We start from the raw sequence: 20806 nt of genomic DNA, 5'->3' as shown, positions 1-20806 counted from the left end.
ACATCTGATGTTTTTGCATTTCTGTGGTGGCTGCTTGAGGTAGTAAAGCTCTTGTAACTCCTCAGCAGAGCACAGCAGTTGTGACCTTCCCTAGTGCTGGGAACTGAGCTTCCTTGGGTTTATCTCAGCTCCATGAATGGCTTGTGGGTCTGCAGCAAGTATGGCTGTGGTTATTCTGCTTTTTTTCTCAAGCTGAACTAGTTATTTTCTGGTTGTCTCCCTCTACTCAGCACTTCTGAGGCCCTATCTGGAGTACTGTGTCCAGGCCTGGGGCCAACAGAACAGGAAGGATGTGGAACTCTCAGAGCGGGTCCAGAGGAGAGCTGCTAAAATGATCAGAGGGCTGGAGCAGCTCTCCTATGAGGAAAGGCTGAGGGAACTGTTTAACTTGGAGAAGAGAAGGCTCTGGGGAGACCTCATTGTAGCTTTCCAATACTTCAAGGGAGTGTATGCACAGGAAGGGGAACAGCTGTTTGTGAGGATGGACAATGATAGGATGAGGGGGAATGGCTTTAAACTGAGACACGGGAGGTTTAGGTTAGAGATTAGGAGAAAATTTTTCACATGGAGGGTTGTGATGCACTGGAACAGGTTACCCAAGGAGGCTGTGGATGCCCCATCCCTGGAGGCATTCAGGGCTGGGCTAGATGTGGCTCTGGGCAGCCTAGTCTAGTGACTGGCAACCCTGCACAGAGCAGGGCAATTGTGACTCAATAATCACTGTGGTCCTTTTCAACCCAGGACATTTTATGATTCTCTGTATAAAATAAGCATGTTTTATCAAGCCATGTTGCCTTTAAAGAGGCTTAGGATTGGCATGTGTTTTCCTAATGTAACCTGGGTGAAAACAGCTAGTTATCTTTTTAGGTAACTTGTGAGGTGATGGAGGCATCTGAGTATTTTCATTGGAGCTATATGTAACTCACAATTATCTGAGAGCTCATTTTGTGCACTAGGGTATTGTAAATCCTATTAGCTAGACTCTTCATGTTACAAAAGCTCTACCAGATTATTCTGCCCCTTGGGAAAGGCTGTAGTGCATGGTGAAAGCTGCTATAGACTGAGTGGCAATTCTTATTCTCAAACTGTAGGTATCTGCTAGTGTCATGTGATGTACACAGCAGTCATCTTGGTGCCATGACTTCCTCTTATCAGAACAGTGCAGTTTCAGAATGCCTTGCTTGGGATCTCTGATGTGTATGCTTGCTCTTCCAGAGTGGGTAGGTTACAAAGAAGCATCTGGTTAGCCTTGTACCTTTTGTTTACCTGACCTAGAATGTTGTGAGGGAGCACATTTCCATTCTAGTGATGAAGGTCAGGGTACAAAACGTGCAGTGATGTTGGTTGGTGTCATCCAACTTGTTTCAAAGGTATCAAAGCAAAGCCCCAAAGGAGTATAAAGACACCACTGTGAAGTTACAGTACTTTTCCGGGGAGATATTACAAACAAGAATGAGGTGAAGGGAAAAAAAATACTGAAATAACTGTGATTCTTACAGGAGATGGAAAGGTAAACATTCTTCAGCTTTGTAGTGGCTTCTTTATCTGAATAAAGATTGCTACTGCTTTGGTGCTCTGATTCAACGTTTACTCATCTGTGAGTCTTTATCCTTTCTGTGAAGTTACGCTTACTGATATATGCAGGACTTGACCCTAGCAGGTTTTTTTGACACTAAGCTCTCAATTCTTCAATCACAGACTGAAAAGCAAGTCTGGTAGGCACATGTTCCTATCACCTCAGTTGGGTAAGCAGCTTTTGGAGTAACTTTCAGCATCTGGAATGTGTGCAACAGGTTCACTTGGCCTGTGTTGTTCCTGAGCAATGCTTGCATTCTCATTTACTGGTGGTTACCTTGTGATATTGATTTATTGCTTTCTTTAGATTAGATTTATGTAAGGATGTTTGAGAGAGAACCAGCCAAAAAACCTGCCAGGCAGTGTGCCTTCCACTAGGTGGTACCATTGATGTGAGTTAACTGGAAGGGCACTTAGATCTGCAGTTTGTGACAGTGTACTTCTCTTTGAATCTTGCAGCGGCTATAGGGCAGCCTTGGAGAAGGCCATGCTTGACAGCCAGGTGTAGCTGGGTTTCATCCATTTATTGTGGCACAAAGTGTAATTACAGGTAGCGAGTGTCTACCACCTTTACTGTAGTATGTTTAGAAAAAAGTTAAAATCTGCAGATGAGGACAGCAGCTGAAACCTTACTTGAAGTTGAAATCATTTCTACTGAGTCTCATTGTGATGTTCTTTTGACTGTGAGGACAAGATTAAACCATCTCCAGAAATCCCTTCCAGCCTTAGCCATTTTCCAGTTCGGATGTTGATGGGCATTTGTGCAAGAACTGTATGGTAAGAGATGCTCCTTGATGCAGTGAAGCAGTTTGTAGCCTATGTGGAAAGCCACAGCTACAGTATAACAAATCCAGAAGGAAACGGGAGGGGGAACAAAGGGATACTAAGCTTAGTAGTGGGATTCCTTTTGGTGTGCCAGGGATTTGGTGCACAGCCTTTTAGTTTAAGGGGCAGTTAATTGCTTTGCACAAACCTGTTCTGAAAGAAAAATAAAAAGAAAATTAAAGAAATTCAGGATTGGTGCATAGTTTCCTAGCATGATCTAGGTGAAAACAATGCCTGTGCTTCAGTTACCTTTCTAGTCGGTTTGTGAGGTGATCTGGGCGCTGTACAGGACTGACATGATGGAATACCACCTTTTTAAAGTAGGTTAATTGATCTGAGTTGGGTTGAGATGAGAAATCCATTGATTTGGAATTTGTCTTCCCTATTGCAGGACAAGACTTAACACTGTTCCTCTTCTCAAAAGGCACATTTGTACATGGCAGAGAGCCATTCATGTAGCTGGATTCTGCTGATCTGCATTCTGTGCATTTGGATAATGTCACCATGCCTATCATTCTCATAAAGGCTTCCAGACTTTCAGATTGTGTGATTGTTAATCCTTGTCCTTTACCTAGAACCCTGCAGCAGTGAGGTGTAGGTTATAACCACTTTGCTCTGCTGTGTTCTAGTCTGGTTATGCCAAAAATCCTTTCTACATTTACTTTATGATGCTTGACATTATTTTGGCCGTGTCAGCCCATGGAATATGTTTTCTATAAAAAGAAAGTTGTGAATTTTCTGAAAGAAAAACTTCAGTACACTTGTTGTCATACAGAGTGATGAAGTCTTGTTTGTATTTGTCCTGATTTCTGGTCTGAACCTTAAGTAGACTGCAGGAACAGCTAGTGAAGAAATGTGGTTTGTGTGCCTTCTGTTCCTGGGCCTGAGTGCACTGGCAGTAGCGTGCTTCCTGTTTATGAGATAATTGCTGTACTCTGGACTGAGTGTATGCCAAGTCCAAGTACTGCCAATCACTGAGTTTATTGGCTCACTGTGTTATTACAGTGTAAACAGGAAACTCCCTGAAAGTATTATTCTAAAAATGTATTTAATTAGTAAGCTAATGACAGAAGACTTGGGGGGAGGGCAGGCATCACAGCACAGTGTTGGAGTTATAAGAGACAGTGAAATTTAAGTTCTTGGAAGTCAACAAGATATTTTCTTATCTCCCAAGATATTTGTTTGGCCGCTTTTCCCAATTATTGTTGATATTTGCCTGTTTGTTCATTGTTCAGTGTAGTTTTCATCCACCTTCCCTTCCTTTCTTTTCTTTCCCATTTACATCTCCCCAGTCATGGTAAAGGTGATACATGCATTAGATTTAAAGGAAGGTTAACTTCTTTCTGAATAAATTCCCCCAATAAATGCTTTTGGAAGTGCTTTGTTGCAAGACAGTGACACTAGAGAACTGAATGGTCACTTTCCATGACATGCGAGTCACAGGTGAAAGCTGATTGTGCTGGGTGTTCTCCTCTGTGCTTTTATTTTGTTGTTGTTATTTGAAAAACCTCCATTTCATTGCCATTGCTGCTATTTTCCCTTGTTTGAGCACTTCCACTTGAAATATCAAACCTCACGTACAGCTGAGGACATTCAGTGTTCTGCTGTGTGGTGACCCTTTCTTTTTATCTCTGCCATTCCTTTTGTTCAGTTGTGCTATCCTCAGTTCTAACAGAATCCTTTCTGACTTGATTCAAATTGCTGATCTGAAAGAAAACAATTATTATGTATTTCAGGATGACTTCTTAAGGAGCTGAATAGACATGAAGAGGACTGTCCCATTTCAGCAGCAGTAAATGCATCCTACCCTGAGTCCAGATGCCACCTGGTATGTCTTCACAAATTTTTAGGTCAATCTCCTACTGAGTCAGGAGGTGGCAGCATATTACATTTGGTGCACGTTTTGATATAAGACCATTTTGAATTACTTTCTTTGTTGCTGGAATGTGACCCATAGTGATTATGCTCAGAGGAAAGAAAACCCAGGGCTCACTCTAGATCACTGGTATGCAAGTGCTTCTTGACCTAGATAGACCATGTCTGGAGGTAGCAGGATTTGTTGTGGGTGGCATTTGTAAGTGGTAAGTTTTTGCTTCTTTTGCTGTTTCCCCAAGAAACAGGAGAAGGACATAAGTCTACAGTTAGGGTCATCCCTGAGATGTCATAATCACATCTGAGAAATACATTTGCATTGGCCTGAGTTCAGCAGAGTATTTACAGAACTATTAAAGCTCTTGAACAAGTATTATGGAAGATGCGAGTCCCTAGTCAGATACTTGAAATTAAACATGTTCTTTTTCTCCTTTCTGAATCATGTTACAGTTAGCTTTTTTACTGCCCATAAGCTCTTTAGCAGGAGCTCGGTGTATATACTATGTTGCACCAAAGAGGCGAGGAATGTTTTTTGGTGTTCCCTTCTTGCTCCCCTCTGTCTGCCATGGTTCATAGTTACTGAAAAATACAGAAGTACAGCTCTCTTTCCAATTGTTAACTCACTAGAAGTGTATGAACAATTATTTTGTGTGGTACAAACTGTCTAGCCCAATTAGACAAAGGATTAAAGAACAGGCTTGACAAGTCCAGATGTCTTCATGGTACTATGATAACCCTATCATTAGCTAGATAGCCCTACCTTAACTTAGACTGAAATAGATAAATAGCATCCTTGTGGTAACCAAGGAATTTTTTTTGGTCACAAAAATAGTATCCAGTGCTCTACAAAAGTAATCACACCCATTGGCTGCAGTACAGTTTAAAATTGTACATGATGGACAGATACCTTTCAATAACATATAATGGGGAAAAGATACATCAAGCTTAATAATCGTGTGCCAGTTTATTTTTCCTCTCTTCTGTCCCATCTGAGGAGGAAGAAAAAAAAAAGAAAGAGTTCCCCTTTCCGGACAGGTTTTCAGACCAGAATATAAAGGAAGATAGCACTGTGTGCTGATTAGGTGCCAGATTGTGAATGTCACCTTCTTCAGAAGGCTGAGTTCTTGCTGTTGGAGCTGAATGATGCAGCAAGGACTTCTGCTTGCTGATGTTTCTGGCTGTGAATTGCTGTTGAAAGTCTGATTTAAGGCTGCATATATTCATTGTGATAATGTTGCGGAGAAGTCAAATTTAGAGAATGAAGGAAGTTTGTGTGTGGCAAGGTTGTAGAGATTTTTCTATGAAGTAGGTCACTGGGAAACGTAACCAAAATGAAGCCCAGTTTCCCATCTGTTTAGTGGAACTTCAGGTATTGAACAAGGTGTGGTCATGAAGGTCTTCCTTCCTCTCAACAGAGGCAGTAGCCTTTTTTTCTTCCATGCCTCCCCCTCTTCTGCCCTGGACTGCAAGAGACAATATCTGAGAGGAACTGAAGGGAAGGAAGTAAAAAAATGTTTGTGCATATATTTGGACTTAGAAGTTATAATGTGTTTTTTTTCTTGACCACTATAACATGAACCGTAGCAGAATGGAACAGTGTTGCATTATTGGTGAAAGAGGAACCCTACTTAAAAAGTGAGTAGATAGCAGTTGAATGAACTTTTAATATCTCATTCTGTGCATGTAGGCATGTAGATAATGAAGTTGAGATGTTCTATAGAGGCAGGAAATTCCTTTGTTCCCAATATTGTTCCCCCATACCTTTGCAGTCTCTGTGGTCCATCTCTGGTGTGAATGAATGTGTCAGTTCAAATTATTAAAGCTGTGCTGGTTTATGCTGTCTTACTGTATTTGTTTGTGAATGGCTGTAGCGTGCATCATCAGTAGACTAACTGGTAGTGGCTATTTGTGGTTGTTTTTTTGATGGATATAGTTTTTCCCAAGATTTGTTCCAATGAAAACCACATTGCCCTGTTCTTAACCTTTCCTTCCAGCACGAGAGGAGTTGTTAAGGCTATGACGCCATGTATTCTCATTGCAGTGCAGGTTTTAGCTTGTCTCTTGCTTTTGTATTCCTTGTCTTCCAGGTGAATCACTGCTGTTATCTGGTGTCACACCCTCTTTTTATACCACAGTACTTCTCAGTTTTGAGGGCCAATAAAATATTGGTGTTTAATCAGAAAATTTGCTCTGTGTATCTTATTTCAATTGTTGTACATTTTTCTTCTGCACAAGTTTACTTATCAAGCTCTTATCAGTGTGATCTTCAATAGATACTTAAAATCTTGAGTTAGCAGTAAAGCTATGGGGGTTTTGTAGATGAATAGTTGGGCTCTACAAGTCAGGGCTGAAAGGATGGGTCATCTGATTAGTTCCCCACCACAGGTGTGATCAGCTATATTTAACTACTCCTGGTTGTTTATTTATAGAAGCTCTAGAATATCAGCAATTAAAGCTTGGAAGAACAGGCTGGGCTATTTTAAGCATGTAGATAACTTGATGCTGAGTATTTCGTCGCCTTCAAGTTTTAGGATGTTTGGAGTTGACATTTAGTGTTTTACCTTGCAATATGTGTTAAAGAAATGGAGCTGAATTTACTAGACTGTAATTCCACTTCAGAAGTGGTAGAATGGTGGTAGGAAAATGTTGGTCTCTGAATTTGGTATCAGAATTCAAGTATTAACAGATCTGTGTTTGAAATGTTGATCTTGTGGAAACCCACTTCATGTAGTGTTGTCAGAGGTGAAACAAAGGAATTGTTTATCATTCACGGGAAACTGCCCATGAATTGATATCAAGAAGTTCTCTCTTATTTGAGACAACACATCCACCTGTGGATGTATTTTTCTAGAGTATTAAAGTTAAGATTTTAAATAATGTGTAGAACCAGAGTACCATGCTCATCATCCCCTCTCTTTATGTGATGTGTAGCTGAGAGAGTCTGAGCTGGATAGAGTGTGCTAACACTCAGTGGCTGAGTCCTGATGATGGAAACCATGGTGGGCAGTTGTGTGGCAAGGATTCCTATGGGACTTGATATGCCTTGCTGAAAAGCACTGTTTTTCAGGGTGAGGGCATGCCTCTCAGAGGGAAGAGCCTAATGGGACCACTTGGGCCCTAACAGGGATCATACCAGAGAAGGAGATATTGTGAAGGTGATACTGAAATGCAGTAGAGGAGATGTGAAATTGAGGGCACGGTGATTCATTCCAGGAAAGTTTTAAAAATCTGTCTCAATAGATTTCTGGGAACATCCTCCAGTCAAACATCCTTATACAGCTCTCTATTAATGCATTTTAAAACGTGCTTGTCTTTTCCTCCTGGCCTCAGTTGTTGGACTAAGCTGCTTCTGCAACTCATTCCAGTTGTACTGTGAACTGTAATTTGTCCCTTCTGCTCTTCCTTTGCCACCTTGACTTTGCAAAACACTGACAAGCTCTGCAGCAAAGTAAATCAGTGAAATACAGCTCACCTTCTCTGACCTGGGTGTAGAAATTCTTACATGCTGAGGTGTTTTTCTTTTTTTCAGGCACAGCTTGCTTGGCAGTTATTTAGATGAGTCATAATACGTAGGTCTAATTTAATCTGAGGGTGTTCTTTGAATTTGTTAGCACCACTGGGACACGAGCTCCATTGGTCTACTTGTTTCTGACAGGATTTAATGTTTCTTGTTTTAGGATACTTCTGCAAGTCTTGGATACCTCAGATATGCACTATGTGACTTGCATGAGTTTGGGTTTTTTTCTGGCACTTTGAGTTTTGGCTTCTTTCTTCAGGAGTACTTTGCCTTTTTCTAGAAACAATTAATACAGTCCTGAGGATCTTCTGTTCTTAATGTCATAAAGTCTAAGTGGATGCAAAGATTTGTAGGCTCACTGCAATAGACTTATTTGCTTTTTATTTGTCTGGTAGTTTTGGAAGCTTTCGGCTGGCTGGATTTTGATGTCTTTATGTCCTTCGTTTGAAATCCCTATTATAAGAAATTTTCAATTCATGGTAGTTTTTCCTGTACCATAATTACTCCTAAACTTATTTCTAAATTGACCTGTATGATCACTGGTACTTTGCTTTCTCAGTGGTAACATTGGTCTTGTGTGGGGAGATGAATCTGTCCAGCAGATAAGCTCACACCAGCAGCTTACTTGCTCCATCCATAGTGGGATGAGTGACAGGATTGGATGAGAAATGAGCAAAACTTGTGGGTCATGATGAAATTCTTCCGCCTGCAGCAGCAGGAGAGAATAACTGAGAGAACCAAAGCAAGAAAAACTTATGGATAGAGATGGTATAAATGAAGGAAAGGAGAAAAGGAGGACGAGCAATGCAAAGGCTATCACTTTACCTCCTTCTACAAGCAGAATTCCTGGCCAATCTATGAACAAAAAACATTTCAGTAAGGCCTTGGCCTTTTATATAGAGCATATTGTGTGTACCCTTTTGATCAATTTGAGTCTGCTGTCCTGGCTGATTCTTCCCAACCTTTTGCCCACCCTTAGGCTTCTTGCTGTTTTAGCGAGTGGAAGAACAGAGCGAGACACAGAAGGCCTTGATGCTGTTCAAGCACAGCTCAGCAATAGCTAAAATACTGGTGTGATATCAACACGGTTTTGATAGCACATACAAAATATGGCACTGTATGAAGAAGATAAATTTCATTCCAACCAAGCCAAGTACTTTTCTATGGTAATAGTACCATCAGTGGGTTAAATTATTTTAATTGCCTCATTTTATTTTATAGCCTACTAACTGCTGTTTTTGAGGTTCTCTTTAAACTAGCATCATGTAACAGCATGTTAGTTTTAGGTTCTTCCTCGGAGTATTGAAGTTGATATAATAATTATGTGTATTTGATAGGTTAATTACTTTAATTATGGCCTCCTTGAATATTAAAGCTTCTTTGAATATGGGTATATAAGATAAAATCTTGGCAGCGTACCTTAACAAAAACTGCAAGAATCAACTGGGAGAGGTCTTTCTGACAGTGCTAGATTAGTTCAATATTTAGGCTTCTTTACTTTAAAATGATTTTTTCTTCTTCTTAAAGGTGTAAGCATTACAAAAGAATTCATCATAAATGCCTGAGCTGCTCAGTTCAACTTTTCAACTTCTGTCAGCTCCACTCGTTATGCTTCTAATGGTTATAAATCTGAGATGTGCCCACAACGTGTTCTGTTTAACTTAAGTGGCTATATCGTGGTCTTGAGTCTTATGAGGACAATGTGTCACTGAGGCAGCCAGAAACGATCAGGGTTGTTTGCTGAGCAATGTCATCACCTCATTCTGGAAGGCTGGTGATGGCTGCCTCTCCTTTGGAGGCATTCCTGGCTTTTGGTGGCTCTTTAGTTCTCAGCTGTCCTTCTGTGAGGGAGAGCATGGTCCTTATTTTATGGCTCAGTCATCTAGCATTGCTTATAGGATTGTCTGTAAAAGTTAGTGATTTCACTTCCTCTGGTACCAAGCAGATGATATCACAGCTAGCTACATTAATTTGAGCAGTTAATTAAAAACTTCTAACTAGATGGCACTGAAAGGTATGCATATGGATTGGATGTTATTGAGGTAACCTAGGGAATGTTGGGTTTGTTTTCCCAAAAAGAGAGGGGACAGTAGGTCGTGAAACCTAATGCTTGGGTCGTACTCTCTGCTTGACTGATAAGTGGCAAAAGGCTCCAGAGCCCTGGGAGCTTACCAAGGAAGAACAGAGGCTATGGAGTAGGGCAACAGGTGGCCAGACTGCTCATGATAGAAAGAGCAATGGAAAGTCTTACTTCCCTAGGAAGAGTTTATAGAGGATTGCTGTAATCTAGAACCCTATTAGAATGACTATGCCAATTGCCATAGAGTTGTCTAGATCCAACTTAATAGAATGAGTATGGCTTTTCACCCCAAATCCTCCCCAGTCTGATAACTGCATGTGTGTCACTCTGTCTTGAGGAAAACTTGAGAGAGGTTACTACTTCTTTTCTTGAGAAAGAGGGAAAAGTGTGGTACAACTTGTTCTGACTGTGGATGCTTAAAAACATAGTTAACAGATAATACAGAGTGATTAAAGCTATTGCCCTGTGTGATCCCTGGCTTGTTTGGAGGCATGTTTGGTTGCTTACTAACTTGGCAGATGGACTTCAGAAGTATCCAGGACTTTAGTTTTTTCATCTCCTCTGTGAGTTTAGCCAAGAACCCTGACAGGAATTTTGATGCTTGTTCCATTCCCGCTCCTATGTTTATTACCGCATGCTAATAGTCTCTGTTTCATTTACTGGCTACCTTATGTGCACAGAAGTAACAACTTGAGAACCAGCTGAAGTTTTAACCTAGCAATTTTCCCTCCTCGCTGCCTTCTCAAGTAGCTGCCTTCAGGAGAGGAAGCTTCTGTTCTTTCCTCCCTGTGATCCCCTTTGAAGAAGTTTTCTTTCTTTGTGTGAATGTTATCTGACAGTAATGAATGTTCCAGAGTATGAACTTCTCCAAGCTGGCATGAAAAACTTCCTTAACTTTTTGTTCTGATTGCATTTCCCACAAATGCCTCAATAGTCTTATTTGTAGATCCACTTGGCTCTCTGTTCTGACATGCTGGTAGAAGGCGTATTATTTGTTTTGTCTTGATTACATTTTTTTTTCCTCTGTCACTTTATCTGATCCTTTGTTGTTTCTATTTTATAGACAAGAGTTTTTTTTTATCATCTATGTATGGATACATCTCTAGTTTCTTGGACAGTATTGTCTTAATAGCCTTTCTTCCCATATTCTTTCTCCTTTGTTTCTTAAGTCTGTTTTGGTTAAGAAGAATAAACTTGTTCCAGTGCCATGACATGGGAACCTGAAACAAATTTGTATTTTGTTCTAAGTCTTTAAGTCATTTAATAGTTAGGCCTGCTGGGAGCACGTAGGAGTATAACCAGTATGCTCACCCTAATGTATCTCATACTATCTGATGTGTGGAACATAACATGCAGGTAGCATTAAATTTGCTAAGCTGTATCCTGGCAGTTCTCTGAACAGCTTAAGCTTAGCAGAGGTTTCCAGAGCTGCCTGAGAGCTGGAGGGAATAAATTGAGCTGTTAACCTGCCATGCTGCAAGTATCTCCTTCTCTTCTTAGGCAGCTTGAGCTGATTTAATGTTTTAGGCTTGCGTTTAGTTTAGATTTAAGTAACTGCCTAGAGGGAAGTTCAGCATGCTGTGTGTGCTTCATCTGTACAGTCAGTCTCATGTTTGGAAAAGTGCTCATATGGATAAGGGGGCTGCTTCCAAAACCATTTTCGTAGCTTTTTTAAGTGTGTTTTTGTTTTCCAGAAGGAATCAAAGGTTGACTTATGCTTCAAAACTGTTTGAAAGTCTCCTTGATCTGGGAGACCAGTGCAAAAGATGGCCATGAACAATGCCTGCAGCATTGCATGGGGTTGTTGTGGCCAAATTGCAGTATCTGGAACTTTGTCGAACATCATACAATTGGTCTTAGCCCATCAATCCAACTTTTCCATATACCTCTGTAGTGCCTTCTTACCCTCAGGCAGACCAACACTTCTTCCCAACATGGTGTCATCTGTGGACTTTATGTGTACAAGTTAAAATTGAGTGGGTTTCTTTGTTTGTTTGTTTTTTTAATGTGTGGTGAAATTATATTTTTGAAGCTCTTAAATGATGCAGTGCTGAAGTAGAAAGTTCTCTACTGTAATAAAAAACAACAACATTTCTTCTCCTGAAATGCTATAGGTGTCTTCATTCTGCAAACAGAAATGTTTTCCATGCTGCAGTTGGAGGCCCTTGGAATACCGAGTCTGGTTCTGAAGTCCCCAGCACAAAGAGACCTTGGAGTTGTAGGGGCAGGTCTGAAGAAGGGTCTTGAAGATGATCAGAATGTTGGAGCATCTCCCTTTTGAGGACAGGCTAAAAGAGCTGGGGCTCTTCAGCCTGGAAAAGAGAAGGCTCAAAGAAGACCTTATTGCAGCCTTCTAGGATATGAACAGGGCCTATGAGAAGGTTGGGGAAGGACTTTTATAAGGGCATGTAGTGACAGGACAAGGAGAAGTAGTTTTGAACTAGAAGAGTGTAGATTTAGACTAAATATTATGAGGAAATTCTTAACTATGAGAATGGTGAAACACTGGAACAGGTTGCCCAGAGAGGTTCTAAATGCCCCCTGCCTGGAAGCATTCAAGGCCAGACTTGACATGGCAACCTGGTCTAGATATAGAGGGGTGGAACTAGATGATCTTAAAGGTCCCTTCCAACCCAAACTATTCTGTGATTAGTGTATGTTTCTGTTAACTAATTATACTTAGGTTTTTGTCAGGCTTTGGTAGTTTGTGTGGGAGAATTCTACCTGTTAGGTTTTTATCTGAAATCTTGTGGCTAGTGACAGATGGCCTCTTGCTGTTACAACAGCTGCTCCACCTCTTTCCAACGTCAACTAGAAGAAGTTATGTAAAATTTAGGAAAACTAGTCCTCGGGCTATTGGTGAGGATGACCATTAAGATAAAGGCTGTGGAGGGGAGCAGGAGTGAGGAAAATGTGCGTGTTTCCTTGGTTACTTTCTGATTTTTGCGTGTGCTTTCTTATTTATTCTTTTTTTTTTTTTTTTTTTTTTTTAAGAGAGAGAAAGGGGGTGAGAGTGAAATTCTGATAATGCTACAAAGGTGCCACACCCCGGTGCTACAGGAAGAATTATTGAGTATGCTGGAAAAAGAGATCACCCTTGGATCCCTTTTGCTCAATACAATACAATTCAACTGAGTCATGTTGACTACATGCCTGCTTCTGTCCCATCACAGAACAAAGCAAAAATTATATTTGCTTAACATGTTATTACAAATGAACTGGAAGTAAGTTTTTTGCAGTTGGCTAGTTAATACAGTGTAGCACGTAACTGGTAGTTCACTAATGTGTGCTGTTTGCCATCCTCTCTCTTTAGCCTCAGTTCCTTTTAGGATCACCTTGTAACACTTGTTAGTGTGTGGGGTAAAGATAATCAGTCTTTGGAAGACTAGCTGGTGTGTTCAAGCAATGGACTCTCAAAGTTAGTTGATACAGGGCTGGCCTGGCAGTTTCTTTCAGAAACCACTGGAGCTGTTCATGAAGATAAATAGAAATGTGTACTTAAATGTCAGCCAAAAGCTTTTGAGTATGCTTCTGATAATTCTACCATGATTGTGTCCATGTTTTAAGTGTGGCTAATGGAGGGTTTCTGCCTCCCTTCCTGGCTAGAGATGTTGGAAATTCCATTTTGCCTTTTCAAGAACACTAGAATTCTCTTAAAGCTTTGTCTTGCTGGTTCCTGTAGAAATGTCATGGATGGCTGAAAATCTTTAACATATTCTTCACCTCCAACGCAAGGTTTACGGTTGCCAAACCCTTCCCAAGGGTTTGTCCTGGGAAAGTTCCTGAATATATGGACTAAAATACTGACTACAATGAATGAGGACTGGTGCATGCCAAGCCAAACCCTTGTAAAAGGTAATCACAGTTGTTGCAAAGTGTTTTTATGGACTGCATCAGTTTGCATATCTTACGGACTTGTATAAAAAATAATGTAGATTTCTAGACTTTTGCACTCTGCAAAGGCTAACACCTGTTAGATGAGTGTTGGATCGAATACCACAAAGCTGTAACTATCATTTAGTTTTTCTAAGGGTCATTCAGTGTGGAGGGAAATATTTCTTATTTGTTAGCAAGTCACAAATGCATATGGCTTGAACCTGTCTTGTAACACTTGTTATTACAGCTCATCTCTTCTGTAATGGGTTCAAAATACTTTTGAAGGAATTGAGCACTGACCCTGGTAAATCCTTTATTTGCTTTGAGACTGTAGCTCTGTGTCTAAAACGTTCCTGTTGATCAGTTGACTGTGAGACAATGGGCTGGTCTGAGCCTGTGTTGCAGCCAAAGTGACTTGTTCTGTGTGCCATCCTGCAGGATGCCAGCTATTTGGAGTGGCACCCTAATAACAGAAGGTAAAAAAGCCACCCTTTGTGTATGCTTTTGTCTCTGAAAGCATGCTGGTTAGTCTACCAAAGCTCAGAGACTATACTCTGAGGCCCAGCAATTAAAACTGCAGCAAGAGTTGAGATGAGCTTGTGTGATGTGATTTCTTTTTGTCCTGTGTCTTCAAGCTAGAAGATTGTCTATATAAATAGAAACCAAGCAGCTGTTTTCCTAAAGCATAAAAATTCGCTTGTCTCCTCTGACACGTAATTGTGGTTTTTTTGCTTCCTCTACCCAAATAAACTACTCAAGAGGAAGCTGACTGCTTAAGGATGAGCTCTCATCCATATGAATCAGTAAGAAACTCTCCTCCTTCTAATACCCTGATACCAATGTGTTGTTTTTTTTCCTGCTGTGGAAGACGTGCATCTTTCCAAATTCCACAAGTAGGTAAGCAATGCCACACAAAAGAGGACTTAATGGTTACAGAAGTAGGGGTTCTATCCAAGCTGAACATCCCCAGGTCTCTCAACCTTTATTTATAAGGACAATGTTCCAGGCCCCAGTCTTCTACGTGGCCCTCCACTGACCTCTTTCTAAAAGTTCCTTCTATTTCTTGAACTGCAACCGAGGACCTTGTTGGCCTTCTCATGGCTGTTCCACTGCATAGCTTAGAATTTTACAGTGCTGCAGGTGCTGCTAATTTTTGTCAAACTTTGTAGCAGAAGAGCAACTAAGGATTTTGATTCTGTTTAGCTTTTGTTCTGCGTGTGCTTTTAAAGTGGACTTCAATCTGTCCTGCTTTTTTGTTGTTGATCTCCATCCTTCCTCTCATAAGAATAACTTTCCATTACTTTAATTATTTTGGCAGCCATCTTTTTGTCCAATCTGGATGTAGTTCTGTAGTTTATCTGTGACAGTACAGTTTTACACTGTGTTCCAGGTGGAGTCCATTGCTGTGCGTGGTGTAACACTTTAACTTTCAGGAGATCATTTGTATTACTTAGTAGGTTTGCATTTTCCATTTTTGATGGTTGAATCGCAGTTCTGGCTTCAAGCCATTCCTGCATTGTCAATGAGACGGTTAAGCATTTCTCTTTTTCCACTGAATGGTCATTCAGCATTTGTTAAGAATTCTTGTTGAACCAACAAGTATTTGATCTTATGCTTCATCATGTTGAATAATTTATTGATTTATTGGATTTCTTTTCAGTTTAAATGTTGATTATTTATTTATTTTTCTAGTGTCCATGTAAAACCATGCTGGTTTTGCTTACTGACCCATGAGAGAATGTGAGTTAATAACTGCAGCAGCAGGCCTTTAACTGTCCACTGGGTCTAGCTCTTCTCCCTGCGAGTGAGCAAGTGAGAGGTGATTATGCCCATTTGGCTCAAAGCTGATGCCCCTGCATCCTTTGTAAATATCAGAGTACTGTTTTCACCCAGGCCCCAAACCTTTCCTAGACACTCTCAAATGATTTTGCTGACTTATCTTCTCTCCGGTGAGATATCGTTTATCACTGCCAATCTTCTCCTCTTGTAGTGCACTGACCAGACTCCTTAGGCTCAGGCCACGTGGCAGTGTCTGTGCTTAGTAGATCTGATTCAGAGAGACTGAGACTCTTTCCACCTAAGTCTTTTTTCCACAAATGAGGGAGGTACCCAAACTGTTTGTAGTTATGCAGACAGCCTGAGAAACTCAGCTGTCACCAGCACTGTTTGATCCTGTCTCCCCACCCAAATGCAATGTAAGCCTGGTTCCCTGAGCCAGCCTTTTTATGTTTTTAGCAACCCAAATCAGGGTCTGGCCTACCCAGTTTCAGCAAGCAGGAAGGGTGGAACATCCTGAGATCACTTGCCTGCTCATTGCAAAGAGATTTTCCATGCATTTAACTTTGTTATAGCAAAGCATTCCATATTTGTGTGTTCTGTTTGTGTAAATATGTGAAAGTACTGGCACCAGGGTGGCACTGGTCTTCCTATAAAATAGAAAGTCTTTAAACTATATCTATAGGAAGTCTTTAAAATGCTGTGTTATCGCTAATAAAAATTTTGAAGCACAGTGACTCAAAGTTAGCAGTAGAAAATTGCTCATTATAGGAAGGTAGTCTGTCCTGTCATGGGGAGCAGTCTGTCTTTCAGTGGTCAGTGTTACAATGTACCCTAAGCATGATCTGTACATTGCTCTGTTTCCTGCAGGGAATGAGATTCCAGGCTTACCAGAGAAGTATTTCATGGTTGTTGGTAGACTTCACTGCTGGGACACTTTGGTTGCTGGAAGGAGTTGGGATCTGTCTTCAATAATGATTCCTCTCTGAACATGTGAGCTTTGAGGTACCAGAGATGGAACTGAGTTGTGCATGCCTTTGTATACAGCCCTGTGTTCTTATGAGTGGCAGTCTAGTGCAGCTCTCTGCAGGATGGACAAGAGTGAGAAAATGCACCATGATCTCTTTGCTCTGTGTGTCCTGAAACTAGTATTTATCTGGTGGAACTGTGACATTCTCCTTGGTGTGGCAGGAAGGGTTCTGGATCCATGAGGCTGCAGGGTCCGCTGGGCTTGTAGTGGGTGTCCAACATTGGATGTTCTAGTATTGAGGTCCAGCAGTTCAAGTAGTGATATACTTTTATTTATTGCTTGTAGCCTCAAATTTACCTGACATCAACTTCTGGATACTAAAACAGTGTGGGAATGATACCAATTTCTTATATTTTTCTCCAGTTTTCCAAATTTAAATTCATGGCAAGCATAATGAATGTATGTTCTAAGGTCTGCTTTACCATATCTCTTGATTCTCATCTGCTCTACTCTCTGCCATCACCTTTACTTTTCTTTTTTAGAAACCTGAGCTGTACTCAAGATCATGACCCCTTCCATTTCTTTCAGTCTCTTTTTTTTCCACACAGACTCACAATAACACATAGGTACTTTGTCATGACATACACGTTCTTGATTTCTTCCTTTCCAATAGGAATTAGTAAATTACATTTATCTTCTAGCTTTGTAGAGCAATTGTTAAACAGAAAACAATATATTTTTAAGTCCTTTTTTATCCACTACAGATGAACGTAAATCCAGAAATGAATTATAAGGAGAGATATTTTTTTTCTTAATCCTTCTGCTCTCCTTTTTCACTCGTCTTACTTTGCCTTTAACAAACCTTGTATTTTAGTCTTCCAAGCATGTGCATCACTTCATGTACCTCAATTGCCCTCCTACAGTTATGGGCAGCAATCTTCAGCTAGTGGGTGTTAATGAAATAATTATGACTTGAATCAGATGTAGACTGATACCTGCATATCAGTTTCTAATTCAGCGCTAATTTCTACCTGGACAACTCATTACAAGGATGATTGTTTTTCCTTCTCTACAGTTCCAGATTTGCCCAAGGAGAGGCTAAACACTATAGCAATAGGCATGTATATGTCTCCATCTCATTTAAAGAAGAAAATAAGAACAGTCATGGCAAATGTGATGGGGAAAAACTTCAGCAGCCCTTGTGACAATTATGATGACACATTAGCATAGCAAGATCTTGTTAATGGCTTAGTGTTTAAGACAATTCTTCAGCTTTCTGCAAGTCAGGGCAGTTCTTTGATAATGTATGTTTCTCAATTAGGGAAGAGATTGACAAGGCAGAAGTCTCCAACCAGAAAATTACTTCATGATAATGCAAAGGAATTTATTTTTTTTTTTAAAGGGCCTTAACTGAGAGATTGAGTAAATGCAGCTTGACTCAGTCCTGGATGAATCTGTGCAATTTGTTTCTAAAAGAGCAGGAAGTAAAACAAGATTGAGGAGAGGAAAAAAAAAAAAAAAAAAAAAAAGGAAAGAAAGAAAAAGTTGAGTCATCAGTCATTAAAAAAAAAAAAAAAAAAAAAAAAAAACAAAAAAAAAAAACGATTTACTTGCCCACTGTCTTTGGATCTGTCTCTCCCCTCCCATCTGCTTGCAATACGTGTGATCTGAGTTTTGTTGGTAGCATACCAACTGAGGATTTCTAAAAACTCATTGGTGCAGTTTGCTTGTGCAGTAATCTCTGCTGTAAGCAATTTGCAGCTTATATGCAAGGTATTTAGACTGTTCACTGGTGAACAGAGCATATCCAGTAGCTGATACCACTGTATCAGAGTGGTCTAATCCTGCTAGTATTACTGACCAATTGAAGAACTCTGCTAAGTGTCATATCTAATGAACGCCTTTCCAAAGATTGATACAGGATATCACAGAATCACAAGGTTGGAAAAGATCTACTAGTTCAACTGTCCACTAAGCCATGCCCTGTAGCTCCTCATCCAGATGCCTTTTGGACACTGCCAGGGATAGCGACTCCACCACCTCCCTGGGCAGGCATTCCAGTGCCTGACCACTCTGAGAGAAAATGTTTTTCCTTATGTCTAATCTAAACCTCCTCTGATACAATTTGTGGCCATTTCCTTGGGTCCTATTTGTTGCCTGGGAGAAGAGGCCAAACCCCTCTTCATCACAAGCTCCCTTCAGGAAGTTGTAGGGTGCAATGAGGTCTCCCCTGAGCCTCCTCTTCTCCAGGCTAAACAATCCCAGCTGCCTGAATCGTTCCTCATAGGACTTGTGCTCCAGACCCTTCAGCAGTTTCATTGCCCTTTACTGGATATGTTCCATGGTCTTAATGTCTTTCTTGTAGTGAGGGACCCAAAACTGAACACAATACTTAAGATGCGGCCTCACCAGTGCTGAGAACAGGGAGTTCCAGCAATCTAGGAAGACCACAGGAAGGGTAACAGAACTACTGCAATCATTACAATTATGATACTTTATTGCAAGCTTGAAAATGGGAACAGCCTTGTATTTAAAAGAGAAAAGAAAAATAGCTCATCTAGTGAATGCAAGCCAATTAAGCTACTTATTTTACCAAAGGGAAAAACAGACCTAGCTCTGGAGTCTTCTTCAGCCTTTCCCTTCAAAAAGGCTTCCTGGTGGCTGCCTGCCTCAAGAGCTGTGTTTAGGACCGTAGCATTGAATTGATATTGACTTATTTCAGTCTGGTGGAGCCTCAGGGGAGACCTCATTGATCTCTATCACTACATGAAGGGAGGTTGTAGTGAGCTGGGTACTGAGGGACATGGTCTAGTGAGAACTATTGGTGATGGGTGGATGAGTGATGAACTGGATGATTTTGTAGGTCTTTTCCAACCTTGGTGATTTTGTGATTCTTCATGAAAAGAGAACTAGAATCTGAACAAAAGGAGTGGAACAATTTGTCAGGAATCTTTGTAAATGCAGGAGTTTAGGATAGATGAATTTAGGATTGTTGTGAATGAAGTGACTTGTGTTTTCTTGGCAGGTGATTATCATCTCACTTATTTCTTTTTTCCATACCATTTATGAATATAATAAACAACAGAGATTCCTATGAGATGTGACTAGGCTTCACCAAAAATCATTATCATTTTCTTCTCTTTCCTCTATTTTGATTTGTTTTTCTGTCTTTAACCTTTGTATCTCATGGCAGCTTGGGTCTTTTAAGAAGCCCTTTGTAAGGCATCTTGTTTAAGTCAGACCTGCCTTATTCATCGGTTTGCTCAAGAATTGATAAAGATTTTCAAAGCAGGACTTGGATTTACAAAATCTATTATGGTTCTACTCCATATAACTTATCTATGGGAATACTTGTTATTTTATTCTGTTGTTATATTACTTAGTTGCTTGTGTTAATTTATCTCTTTTTGCAGATCTTAACTGCGTTGTCAAAAGTTTTTAGTTTTTTTTAAGGATTATTTTTCCAATTTTCTCCAGTCATCTGGCAGTAGAGTGGTGTTGGGTGAGAGGCTGCACACCATCAGCAAGTGTAATTTTTTCATCCTTTACCTGGTTGAATATTGTCTGTTCTCAAGAGCTATCTTCTTGCTGTTAGCTTTTCTCTCCTCTCCCTTCTAATGACAATTTGTTTCTAAGACAAATCATCTAGTTGGTTCTGATATGCCTCTACCTGTCTGTGTTTGTGCAATTTATGTGCCTAAGTGTATTACCCTTTCCATTTTTTTCTCCTCTTCTGGGATATGTTTTTTTGTTCCCTGGTGTTAGTTTTTTTCCTTAAGCATACTCTTGAGATTTTTTGAAGGCTTTTTTATTTGACAGGCTGGATGATGTCTTGAAATAGTCTGTATGTCTCCAGAGATCTTGCTGTTCTTTTTAAGTTCTCCCTTTAGGTGCATTGATTTTTTTGTATGTACGTGGTTGCTGTCTTTGAAATTGAGTGTGGCAGTAGCTGGTCTTCTGGCTTTGGTCTCCCTGTATAAGTGTTGACTTAGATGCTGATACTGTCCAGGTACATGGTAGAAATATTATAAAGCAATTTTATGTACCAGTCAGGTCTGAATCCAGAGTTGCTTCCCATCCTGAGAGTTTCCTTGCAGCATGCAGAAATCCAGTATTACCTGACTGCTCGGTGTAAAGATTTTAGATTTTATTTGAAAGTAATTGAAATAATTGTTCCGTGGTATTTTTCTTGTCTTCCTGCCACCACGCTTCCTTTAGGCCAGCTGTGTAGTTGCGTTTATGCCCTTGTTTACAGTAAAGTATTCCAGGACTGTGATGCCACTACTTTCTCAGATAATTATGTTAAACATGGGAA

The 20806-nt window shown here is 40.3% G+C and overlaps 1 protein-coding gene across 1 annotated transcript in view; it reads left to right on the top strand.

Moving 5' to 3' along the window:
• Positions 1-4132: 4132 nt before the first annotated feature.
• Positions 4133-20806, top strand: part of LOC107313521 (transmembrane protease serine 11E-like) — a 37885-nt gene continuing 21211 nt past the window's right edge. Inside the window, exon 1 of the mRNA XM_032444518.1 lies at positions 4133-4228. The gene's annotated coding sequence lies outside the window, so the exon portion shown is untranslated. The remainder of the gene's footprint in view (positions 4229-20806) is intronic.

This window comes from Coturnix japonica, chromosome 4 (assembly GCF_001577835.2).
Source record: "Coturnix japonica isolate 7356 chromosome 4, Coturnix japonica 2.1, whole genome shotgun sequence".
Taxonomy (NCBI): domain Eukaryota; kingdom Metazoa; phylum Chordata; class Aves; order Galliformes; family Phasianidae; genus Coturnix; species Coturnix japonica.
This window is presented reverse-complemented; position numbering and strand designations above follow the sequence as displayed.